This window comes from Lolium perenne, chromosome 2 (genome assembly GCF_019359855.2).
Source record: "Lolium perenne isolate Kyuss_39 chromosome 2, Kyuss_2.0, whole genome shotgun sequence".
Classification (NCBI taxonomy): domain Eukaryota; kingdom Viridiplantae; phylum Streptophyta; class Magnoliopsida; order Poales; family Poaceae; genus Lolium; species Lolium perenne.
The window spans coordinates 82,881,388-82,891,670 of record NC_067245.2 but is presented as its reverse complement, the minus strand read 5'-3'; the positions used below and the strand labels follow the sequence as shown (position 1 = coordinate 82,891,670).

The 10,283-nt window shown below is 44.2% G+C and overlaps 1 long non-coding RNA gene across 8 annotated transcripts; it reads left to right on the top strand.

The window, feature by feature from the left end:
- Positions 1 to 1,322: 1,322 nt before the first annotated feature.
- Positions 1,323 to 8,297, top strand: LOC127333103 (uncharacterized). 8 transcript variants are annotated; one of them, XR_011751751.1, is made up of 12 exons: positions 1,323 to 1,765; positions 2,230 to 2,289; positions 2,398 to 2,459; positions 3,136 to 3,250; positions 3,590 to 3,837; positions 4,277 to 4,441; positions 4,618 to 4,766; positions 5,055 to 5,159; positions 5,325 to 5,374; positions 5,987 to 6,061; positions 6,165 to 6,248; positions 8,081 to 8,297. It is a non-coding gene; the product is annotated as an uncharacterized lncRNA (long non-coding RNA). The 8 variants fall into 8 exon arrangements; XR_011751755.1 differs by adding an exon at positions 7,755 to 7,829 and having other exon boundaries at positions 4,277 to 4,766; XR_011751754.1 differs by having other exon boundaries at positions 1,323 to 1,745; positions 4,277 to 4,766.
- The last annotated feature ends 1,986 nt before the right edge of the window (positions 8,298 to 10,283 follow it).

Here is a 10,283-nt window from a genome sequence, read left to right as displayed (position 1 = left end):
CAGAAACCTCCGTGCCTATTTTGGCTGCGAAGAAAGAACACTCGGCGTGTTCAATCGTCCTCCTCATCGTCATCGCCGTGGTAGTGCCGGCGACGAACTCAGCGAACTTTTTCGGCAGCCTCTAGATGCCGAGTGGGTCGCCCTTGAGGACGACGATGAATTCGAACAACACTTGGTGCTCTTCCTACAGGTCCGACAATGAAGACGATGACGTCGTAGGCGACGGTGACCGTGCAGCTCTGTCGTGGCCACGACCACGGCCGCGACCTCGGCTTCGGCCTCTGCCTCTACCAGCTAGGGTTGGGAGAGAGGCGCTAGGGTTTGTGTGTGAGGGGCGATCCGAGAGCGCCACTTTTTATAGGCCGGAGGGAGGAGGGCAGCGGTGGCACTCATTAACGTCAACACGGAGAGCTAGGCGCGATAAGACGCTTCACCGCGTCTTTGTGGAAACTACACCGTCGCTGCGCCACAATAACTTCCGTCGCGAGGTAGGCGACAGTTAGGTTAAACTTGAATGTGCCGCTGACGTGTCGGGCCCGCGTCTCCTCGCCTCGCATTTCGTTGTATGCGGCATGCCCGGAGCATCCCCTGTGGAGAGGGACGGGCTCGGGGCACCGGACACCGTATTGGACCGCGCCGAACGGAAGGAGGCTTTGGGGCGCGCGACTGGGAACGAAATTTTGTCCATGCGCCCCAAATTCCTTTGGAGGCCGCTTTGGAGGACGCGGGTGGAGATGCTCTTACGTGCATATGCACTTGGTCGTCCCAGGTGGATTCTAGGTTATTCCCAGATGGTTATTGGACACGTCAAACACATAAATTTACGCCTAGCCACGTGTTCCAAATCGTTTCTGTCCGGCTCCAATAACGTGTACGAGACTGTCTTGAGGAGGCGTTGTGGGCAATTGTCGCGGCCGACGCCACGTAGAATTGGAAGGTATAATAGCTGCCCCCCATGGGGGATTCACAGCGATCTGAGCTTCTCAGCCGTCGGATCAACCCATCTGGGAAATCGTAGCCGTTTATTCTGGGCACTCCTCTCACTAGCTAACTCCATACAATGGCCAATTGTTACCCGCCTCTGGCTGCATGTGGGCCCCACCTTTACGGGCCCCGCACGTCAGCCGCTGCGACTGGGATATCTGTTGGTGCGCATTGGCGTCTGGCACTGGATCTCAACCCGCAGGGTATTTTCGACATTTCAGCGCGGCCTGGTATAAAAACGAGCTCCCAGGGTAAAGAAAACCCTAGCCGCACCGCGCCCGCCCCGCGCCCAGCCCCTGCCGCGCTCCCGCCGCCGCCGCCGCCGCCTCGCGCCCCACCCCCGCTCCTGCCCCTTTCTCGTCCCCCGCCGCCACGCCTCGAGCCGCCGCCTCGCGCCCCCGCCGCCTCGCCCGTCCTCCTCTCCGTCCCTCTCCCTCACGTGTGTGTCAGCCGGCGACGCTCCATCTCCTTCCCCACTCTTCCTTGCCGGTAGGAGGAAGATGACGCGGGAGCAGCACCTTCTCCGCCGGCGACGCTCCATCTCCGCCGCCGCGGGAGGAGCAGGTGTGTGCGCCGCGGGTGGAGGCGGCGCTGCCGGTGGTTTCGCGGGCGCGCAGGGGTGGCGCCGCCGGTGGAAGCGCGAGCACGCGGGAGCAGCGCCGCCACGGCTACCGACGGAGGATCACCGCTGTGTCGTGGGCGCGCGGGAGCGGCGCCGCCGGTAGAGGCGCGAGCACGAGGGAGCAGAACCGGCACTGCAGGTCGTCGACGGTTCATTTTGGCAAGCTACATAATCTCACACCCTCTCTTTTCAAGTGCTCCTCGTCTCTATTTTCGTGGTCACGGCAATCGGGCAGCATGGCGCGTGCGGCGGCAGAGCGCATGGTGCTCGCGGCCGATCACGGCTCCCTGCGTTGCTTGTCCGGTTTTTTGCTAGATTGATTAGCTAGCTAGCTCCATATCTAGATCTGTGGCTTGTAGTGTGATTTTTTTGCTAGATGGATTTGCTAGCTACCTTCATTACCTAGATCCATGGCTATGTGATTCTTTTGGTAGCACATGCTCAAGCTCTTGGCTAGATTAGCTTGCCGTGTGATTTTTTTCATAGCACATGGTCAGATTCTTGGCTACATCGATTAGCTAGCTAGATCCATTATCTAGGTCCATGGCTCTATGATTGTTTTGGTTAGCACGTGCTCAAGTTGTTGGCTTGCTTGGTCTAATTTGACTCTATATTATGGGCAGGTAGCAGAGAAGATACGTGACTTGAAGTTGATATTTGGCATGATGGCATCGACACTTGAGGTGATTTATCTTTCTTTTCTAGATTTCCTCTTAGATGACCGCTGCAATGCCGCTTGTTTATTTGGTATGCAATTCCTAATATCGCCGAATTATTGTCTTCTTTTTCAGTGCCGAGCTTTCTAATTATCTTTGAGCATGGAGGAAGACGAACTGACAAATACAAGTGTGAGGTGAACATTATTCCTAACTGAGCATTTTTTTACTTATTTTATCCCTCTTTTGATTTTCTTCTTAAATGTTATTTATTTCTCTGTAATGAAGCACTTTTATTATCGAATGAAAAGTTAGTTGTTGATGTAAAGGATCTTATTTTCCCCTTTGGGGGTCGACGGTGTACTACAAAATTGCTCTAGAATATTGCTAGAATAGTTCTTATTGTTGTATAAGAAGTGCAGATTCAGCGACATGCATATGTGGTGCTTCTGTGGTCTAACATGTTTTGGAATCTAATTGTTTCTTCTTTGTGGTGTTCTTTAGGTGAGCAACAGTGTTTTAGCAGTCAATTATGTAGTAGCCTATACAAGTTCTATAGATCAACAGAAGGTTATGAATTTAATGCTTTGGAATGTTACTGCTAATAGGAAATGCGAGATTTACTTTTCCCAACTTCCTTTGCATCTTCGCATATAACTGAATATGGAGTATTTCTTCTTTCAACGTGCATCAATTAAATTTGCAAGTTAATCAAGTTTTCAAATTTATTCGCAAAAGAAGGTTTTCAGATTGTGGCCAAACATAGGATAGGCTTGGGTACCTTTCATTTCACTGGTGGACATGATGCACATTCCAGTAGAGCATATCCACAAATAATTTTAGGCTAATGTTTGTGTTTCCCGTTAATTTCAGGCGCACACGTGATGGTGCTCACTTGTGCAGTATTGCAATGGTCAGCGGCAACATTCCATGCCGCGTGCAGATAAAAAATCTCCAGCACCTATCAGTTGGTTCCCTCGAGCCCCAGGTATTGTTTATACTACACAACAGGAATAAATTTTATCATGGATATGTAGTATATCACATTGTTATTTTGGCAACTCAACCCCATCTCCCCGCTAGGTAATAATCTGTTGCCTATAATCTGTTTATCATGGAACAAGTAAGCCCTATGTGTTTCCTCAATCGCCGCTTATCCATAATAGATTTTCATGAAACGTCAGTATAACAGTTTTCAAATAGTTTATCAGTGCGATATTCATACTCCTTTTTTTGCAATGTGCCACAGTCAGCAGTAAGTTCAGTTGTACTTGTGATTAACTAATGGTTTGCTCATGTTTTCATTTGGGGTATACTTGTGCTGCAGGTGTTGAGATGCATAGGTCGGCAAGTCTGTTGGCGTTAAAGGGGTAGGAGGTGTTGTTCAAGTATGATGTTGAACATCAGCATGCTCTGAGGCTGATTGGTTCATACCATCAGCGCATAAACCCGATGGCTGGACTCTCCAGCAATCCCATGAGATGGACATGTGAGCTGCATTTGACCGTTGATTGTTGATCTTTGTCAAAAACCCAAAACTGATAACCCTATAATAGTTAATTCATATGGTCAGAGGTAACTTTTCGAAACTCATGTAATTACTTTAGTTTTGAAAGTGTGCATGACAAGCATGGCACTGTATTATATGTACAGGTAGAATGCTAAGAATTATGTTAGAAAATTAGATTTTAGTAGTTAAGTAAATTTCATTGAAGTATGCTAACAAGGCGGGCAGAAAATTGTCTCCTGTTGCAGCACAATCGTGCAACTTATGTGGATGTTTTTTTTCCATTTCTTCTTTGCTTCCATTATGAACGGTCATGTGTGTTTTTCACTTGCTTAGTCGTAACACATTGAGTCCCAGATCCAGGAGATCCAAAAAAAAAAAATCCAGCATATAAGAATAAAATATATTGGTTCCTTATCCTTTTTTACATGACTGAACTACTGCTTTAAATCTATTTTGAAGTAGTTCCTTATCCTTTTTTACATGACTGAACTACTGCTTTAACAGGTGTTTTACTTGAACACAGATTGATATAGGAGGTGAAGCATTTGAACATTGAAGTCTTCAGAGCATAAACGCCTGAAATTATTGCTGAAGTAAATCAGGAAGGTTATCTTGCAGCTTCATGTGCTATTTTTTTATCCTCTGAAAGTATATGCAGTATTATCAGTGGTGAGCGCACATTGCACTACTTCAGTGTAGAGATAAGACAGGATTGGTTTTCTGAATGTATATCATGTAATATCTAAATTGGTAGCTACTCCAGCTGTTTTATGATTCTGTCTTGCATTGAATTACTCTATTAGTTTTTCTGTGAATTTAGCTCCTAACACCCATTGTCTTTTGAGGTGGTTGAGGATTTGTCTATACAAGCAAATGTACCTGTCAGCAATTGAAGAGGTACCACAGTCGGGTTTTTTTTGCGGCAAGGAAGGTTATGTTGCAGCTTCATGTGCTATGTTTTTATCCTCTGAAAGTATATGCAGTATTATCTGAGGTGAGCGCACTTTGCACTGCTTCAGTGTAGAGATAAAATAGGAGTGGTTTTTTGAATGAATATCATATAATATCTAAATCGGTAGCTAATCCAGCTGTTTTGTGATTCTGTCTTGCATTAAATTACTATGTATATTAGTTTTTCTCTGAATTTAGCTCCAAATGAACGTTTGAGATGTGATAGATTGGAAGCTGAATCAATGTGTATATTTGATTTTTTCTACCTGGTAGTTCCCGATAGTATTTTTTCCCTTCACTATATGAGCGTGAGACCTTCTGGTTGATGCAGATGCTAATTTGCATGGAGCGTGCCTCAGTTCTGCTGGCCTCCTCCGCTTATTCTCTCCTAGCCAATGGAGCATAGCACGTAGCAGCGCAGATCGTAATGACGCAGGCGAGCTAGCTTCTTTAAATTTCTTTGCTTCTCCTTTTATATTTATTATCCTCTCTTTCTATCATTGCTTTGCATATGGGGTCAGCAACATTTCGTTTTTGTTGAAATTGCCTGGGGCTATTTGGGCTACGGCTACTGACTAAACCGTTGATGCACTCTTGACAGGAGTTCACAATGATTCACGACAATACCGGTACTTCAGCATCCCCAAACAAGTAAGCAGATGTTGCTGTTAGTTATGATTAAATATGTGAGCAGAGTAATTTGGAGGGCATCATATTTGTCCCCAAGGCACATCATTGTGGTGGAGCGGTGAAATCTCCCCATAGGTTGCACATAGCAAGAATTGTTGCAAAGGTTGTTAGAGCTGCTGAATCGTCGCGGATCCTTATTTTTGGGGGTTTAGCTTTGAGTCTTTCTCTGGCTCTAAGCTAGAGCGTTTTGCTTATTGTCGCACTTAAAAAGTAAGAAGCCTATAAAAAATGGGTCTCGCAATTGAATTTACACTGCAACTGAATTGGGCTCTTCTGTTTTTGCGATTTCTATTGATACTTTGGGCCTTTTTTTATTTTGGACGTTGTCCTCATCGGTGCAAGTTTTGGAATTTTGGCGATGTCTTGATTAACACACAGCCGTACTAACTTGGGTTACACTGTTGTGCTGGACCTTTATTCTGGTGTTCATTCTGTTAAGGCACATTAGTAAATAGTGGTTGCTCGCAAGGGTGCTGTGACTGTTTGTTATCTCATCTTTAAAAGATTCAAGGCCATCGGGCGATATGTCATTGATTTTATATTCTCATGAATGAAACTAGAAACCTTTTACAGGACGACAACAATGTGTCCTTCACTTCGGTACCAAAGATTCTTCGAGCATAATGGAACTTCTGCGGTTCATGCAAGGTAAGCATGGTTTAAGCAAACAATTCTTTAGCATTCAGATATTGCGTTGACCTATCTTTGGATCATAATATTTGTCAATTAACTTGTGCGGGCTGCCGTGCAGGTCCGCCGATCTCTTACCATTGCTGCCGCGGGAAAGGGAGAGCGCGAGAACTGGCAACGGCCACTGAAAAATTAAAGAGCACCGGTAGGTCCATCCACCCCCGCTCTGACAGACTCCACTCTGCTCTGATGCCATCGTCTGCTCCAGCGGTAGCATGGCCGGAGATTGTCGTCCTCTAGCAATGCCAACTAGCTCCAGGCCTCTCTCTCTGTGTAGTCAGACACGGTACCATGCTTGTGTATAGTTACTACTTAGGTGGAGGAATTAATCAACTGAGAGAGATAATAGTTACTTGGCTGCAGTGTTAGAGCTAGAACCTATGCTTCCTGACTTTAGAACCGCAATGAAAATAAAAGCAATGTCATTGCGTTTTCTCGAAAAAAGAACCTATGCTTCCTGACTTTAGTTTGCTGTAGGACATTACTGAAAATTCAGTGGAGGTGTATTAACAGTATACCATTACTAAATATTCTTGTCTGACACGATTAATATTGTTGCTACTTTACTTTGACATGTGCAGAATATTGTCGTCAGCTTGTTCCAACTTTTTGAGTAGGATAATAACCGGGGAAAGTTGCGGTTTTGTAGCACTGTTGGCTATAACCATTTGTTTCTTATGCATGTGTTTATAGTAATAAATCAGTAGCTAAGTCATTTACTATTTAGATCAGTAAAATGGCCAAATATTTTTACTTGAATGATTATGTGAGAATAGATTGATGTTGCAGAATTTGAGTGCGAAATGCTACAATTTCAATGTTTTCCTCCTGCTTTCATGTTGATTATTCCCAACATCTACATGTTGTTCTATATCATATAGATCTCCTATATCATGTAGACCTACCTAGACAGTACCTAATGGCACGATTCGATTATCCATTAGACACTTTTAGTTATGTTTGCTAAATGATGTGTCGACAAGCCTTCAAATGCTGCTTTTGCGCCCTATATTTTGTCAGGGGAATTGCACTTATCACCCTTAGATACATCCTACTACAATGAAAACAGCCTAAGTGAATTTTGGTTGATTCATGTTTATGAATTGCCACACACTATGTGTACTCTATTTTCGTGTTTCTGCCATATCTACTTAGCACTTTTGTTTACTCAGCTTTGATTGCTTCTATTTAAAATCATGCAATGCTACTCCTTTCATAGTCACACTAACCAGCTTATCAAGAATAATAGGAGGATTCTGAAATAGCGTTTTATCATTGATTTATATAAATTCTAACATAGCGTTTTTCACATCTTATTAATGATCATTAGTGCGAAAGACCAGTACTGCACGCCAAGCCACGTACCTTGCCTCTTGAATATCCTTCTCCTTTTGTACTTAGTCCTTCATGCTCCTAACTTGAGAAAATTCGTTCCAAACCATCCATGTCTTGAACATTTATATATATATATTGTTGTGCACTCTTGCATTGTATACAATATTGTATATTATCTTTTCGTTTCGACATTTTTGTCGATTGTTCTACACTATATATTAGTTATGGTATTTTACAAAATGATTATCAAGATGAAACTTGAGGAACGCGGGGCACACCTCAAAATCCATAACCTGCTGATTTTTGCGTTCTATAGACTGTACTGCCGGTGGCGCTGCTCATGTTTGTTCAGACTGGTTTCTGGTGAGATCATGAGAACACAAGATGGCATGTATGTGTAAGGACACACATCGTAAATATCGTAGCTGCAAACAAACATATGCTTAATCTGAACCTTTTGAGGCTTTTCACTAGCATATTTCATATAATAATTAAAATCGTTTCAATATGTTCCTTCTCTATCCCATCGGATTTCAAAATTGAAGATTTCAGTGTTCAAATATCATGTCTCTTTATGTATCAGCTATTCGTATGATTGCATCACATGGCACAGTAGTAAACTCTGACTCGATTTTGTTTCAGCTATTTGCAGTTTCTATTTCTTGGTTAGGCTGCTTGGGTCCTGGATGGAAGGCCCAGAGGTGTAAAGGCGAAAAATTCGATGGAAAACACAAAGAACGAGGATGAGCTTCAGAATTTATGCAGCTTCTTATGTTAATTACACCGAGTATAATATAAGAAATGTGTTATCATATTGGCAGCTATTTTTACCATCGTTATAAAACAAATATTGGCATGAGCTCTACGGGGTCGTGCGCCAAGGCGCACATCTAAATCTAGTATTGACAATGGGGGTACTCATGCGAGCGATCCAACCCATTCTCCTACGCCATATTGTTTCTCCTCTAGGTCGAGGTCGCTCCCACCCTGCCGCATAATCCTATGGTTGCCATGGACCAACCGCGCCTCGCCTACGCCGACCACTTCTCCCCCATGTCACGTCTCATCCGCTTATACTCGAATATTTGTGAGGGCCAAATAAAGAAGATATGGGTATTGCGGTGTGGTACTTGAAGCCGTGGCTAACAATAACCTCATGATTTCACAAGTTTTTTTTCTACTTCACACGGGTTCTCACAATGATGCTCTCCGGTATTTGGTATGTTTGTTGAATATCAGATTTTAACATTGCAATTATGAGGTAAATGACTACCAATTTACCAAATGGTACTACCTATCGTGCCGATACAGCAGGGGAGGCATTACTATGCGGACGTGATAGCACATACGTCGCTCGCCTGTAATTCCAGTTGATAGGGTTATCTTTGGTTCCTCACATGGATATTCCCTGTTTTCAGATTTGGCCCGCCCGCTACTGCATGAGTGAAAATCGAGTTTGGGCATGTTTCTGCATTTCGTTTTGGTTGTTTACAAAATATTTTGCTGCACTTTTGGTCGCCCACATTAGTGGATTAACTTGGGTTGTAGAGGGAAATTTTTGAATGTTTGGTTATGTGAAAATCTACGATGTGCAGGTTACCTTGTTTGAGTATGGTGATCTTATGACCACTACTAACGCCAAGCTTATAGCTGTTACTAAGGGACACACACATATCACACATATCTATTGCACTTAGACTAATCGGAGCATATTTACTAAGCAGGTTAACACCTGTCTAACAGTCAGGGGTTTACACCAACACCCCCGATCAAAGTCTAACATGTTTTAGGGGCATTCAAGACCCTAACACATCAGGATCGAACCACTTATCAAAAGCAGGCAGACAATTTCATACTATCACCAGTTCACCATACTAAACTACTACTACATATAGACAACTCTAAAGGCATAGAGACATAAAACATCAGTAGCCGCCTCCTAGCCATGTTTAGGGTATGTGTAGCTCTTGTTGGTGGAACTTTTGGCCACCGTGATAGGTGACCTGCACCCACTCGTCGCATAAGCGGCAAGCGAACACACCCACACTACGGGGCAGTTGAATCTTGATCCACTCCCTAAGGCCCTGCTGGAACGTCGGTGGAACGACGAGCATGTGCAAGTCATTGACGTCCAGTTGGTTGTAGAAGAGGTGTGGAATTAGGGCCCTCGCGATATGCCAAGCTTCGACTGGTGACCATAGGTGTGTGATGGCACCACAGCTGCCTATATCATGATCGACATTGCCTTGTCGCATCCAGCTTCACTACCTTGCTAGTATGGAGATAAACGAAAGTACAATTTGGACCTTCCTAGTTACAATGCAAGACATGATCAAATCGAAATGGGCAAGAGGATCATGTCAATGCTAGGGTCACAAGTACAAGTACACAAATCAGACATAATTAGTGCATTTTCCAATTGGGGATGTGCACAAACCGGACATATATGCACACATCGACAGTGCCTAAATTGGGAAATTCGATGAATCTACTCAAATATACTCCAATGTACATGTATTATACCTCTTATCTAGTTGCATGTGTAAATTCTACACTAAAGGAGCATAGTGAATTCCGACCGCTCGTCGAAGATGCAAAATCATCCGTCGTGAAAAACCCTAACCACTATTTCAACTTCCACGGGTTCGAAGCACTTATAGTGGAGAAATAGAGAGCCGGAATCACCGATGGTTGAGCGGTCGGTGCCCACAAGGACGCAGCTAGGGCTGCGGCCGTCGCCATATGTAGAAAAATCGTCGCCGGGTCATCAAGGGTAGGCCCTCCGAACGCATGGGCCTTCCCCGCGGCTGAATTCAAGGTACTAGCCTCCAAGTCAGGCGCCAAT